Raw genomic sequence first — 2327 nt, 5'->3', positions numbered from 1 at the left:
ATCGGCTCCCAAGTGGGTTTCTCCTCACCCACCCACTCTACAAGAAATTGGGTTCGTCTCTTGTGAGTTCGCTTACCAAGAAGCCTTTGGATGAGTTGTCCAACCGTACCGTCGGCTAGAACGGCATCATGGGGCCTCGATCTCCGTGTGGAATCCTTGTATGGTTTCAAAGATCCGGTATTGAATACTGGGTGAAGTCTGTTGCCTGCTTGAATGTTTAGCTCGTACGCGTGGTTATGGATCCTTTTCACAACCGTGTAGTACCTATCCACTTCGGACCAAGCTTGCTTGAGTTGGGTAAACCGGTATGTCTGCGATCCAAGTGTTTTGTACTCAAGTACACTCGATCGCCAACCTCAAAAACCTTGTCCTCTCGATTGCGGTCGTACACGTCACGCATTCTATCTTGTGCTTCTGCAAGCGCGTCTTGACACCGCAGAAGAATAGCGGCTTGGCGCTCGTGAAACTCAGCACCGCGCCGACTAGCAGGAACTTTGCCTCTATTCTCTTCTGCAACTGAAGTGGGTTGAGCGGGATGTATCCAAGATCCGATTCGAAAGGTGCCATCTTGATGCTGCTGTTCACTGTCGAATTCATCGCAAACTCCGCGTTGGCAAGGTGGATATCCCAGTCGTCTTGAACTGGTCCAACGTAACACCTCAGGTACTCTTCGAGTGTTCTATTCATCCGCTCCGTCTGGCCGTCTCCCTGAGCTCGATGCGCCACTGTCATCTTCAGCGTTGTTCCGATTGATTTGAAGACGTGTTGCCAGAACGTTGAAACGAACTTCCTGTCTCTGTCGGATACAATGCTCGTCGGCATCCCGTGCCGTTTGCATACATGGTTGATGAAGAGACGGGCAACACCTTCAGCATCAACCTTTTTCGTGGTCGGAACAAAATGGCATCGCTTTGTCAGTCGGTCTACGACGACCCAGATCGAATCTACTTCCCTCTTTGTTCGTGGCAAGTCGGTAATGAAGTCCATCGACAGTGATTTCCATCGCTCGTCTGGTATTCTCAGAGGCTCAAGTAGTCCTGGTGGTTTCGTTAGCCGCGGTTTGTTTCTTCGACAAGGCTCACATGTACGCGTGGATTGATTTCAACATCTTGGTCCAGTACCACCGCTTAGCGAGTGTCAAGTACGTCCGCTCCGCGCCTGGATGCCCGTTGTAGTTGGCGTCATGACACTCGTGGATGATCGCTTGCCGCAACTTGACGTCGTTGGGCACCACGATACGTGGGACATCATCAGATGGCGTCTGGTACCTCGAACCCTCGATCTTGAGCGTGTTAAGCTCACGTCCTAACCACTAGACGACACCGACACTCGACACCTTTACTCACATATACACACCAAAATTTGCAAACCACACTTACGCATCAGCAACACGCACAGCAAACCATCGCCTTCGGTATAGCAGCGATACTTTCTATGCTGGTGTTGCTTCGCTTTCGGCTGCGAGTTGTCTGTACGCCGCTTGATAGCTGTGAAGATTGTTTGAGCTTCCCGATCCTTCGTGTAGGTTCGTTTAATCTTGGTGACCAATTCACTGTCCGTCGTCACCTCGCTGATCGCTAAACTGAAAGATGTATCGTCGAAGCTGGTCACACTCAAGTCATGGAAGTACTTCGTTCCCGGTTGGAAGTCTGGTCTTCGGCTAATCGCGTCTGCGATTCCGTTCTTCGCACCTGGGAGGTATGAAAACGTTGGATAGTACTCCGCGAGGATATCGTACCAGCGCGCAAGACGACGATTCACCATCTTCTGAGTAAAAAGACCTTCAAGACTCTTGTGATCTGTCTCCACGATTCGTGGTTTGTCCAAGCAGTAAATTCGAAAAGCTGTTAGAGCGTGGACGATAGCTAGAAGCACTTGCTGCTGCGTTGGATGGTTGAGTACCGCAGACTTCATCTTCCTACTGGTGTAAGCTATGGGTAGCTCAACACCATCGACAACTTGGAACAGGACTCTTCCGACGGCAAACTTGCTTGCATCCGTGCGCAAATGCATAGGTTGATTGAAGTCGGGCAAGTGCAGCACTGGTGGATTGCACAGCCGTCGTTTCAGTTCCTTGAAGTTCTTCGACTGCTCTTCGTCGAACTGAATCTTCGCATTGCGCTTGGACTTCTTCTTGAGCAGAGTAAACATACTGGCTGTCAGCTTCGCGAAGTCTGGGCAGAACCGTTGAACGTATCCGGTCAAACCGAGGAAGCTGTGAAGCTCCTCTTGTGTTCTTGGTATCGGCCAGTCCTTGATAGTCTGTACCTTGTCTGGATCCATCCGTACGCTGCCTCTTCCAACAAAATCTCCAAGACATGGAATCT

This window comes from Phytophthora parasitica (genome assembly GCF_000247585.1).
Source record: "Phytophthora parasitica INRA-310 unplaced genomic scaffold supercont2.54, whole genome shotgun sequence".
NCBI lineage: Eukaryota > Oomycota > Peronosporomycetes > Peronosporales > Peronosporaceae > Phytophthora > Phytophthora nicotianae.
This window is presented reverse-complemented; position numbering follows the sequence as displayed.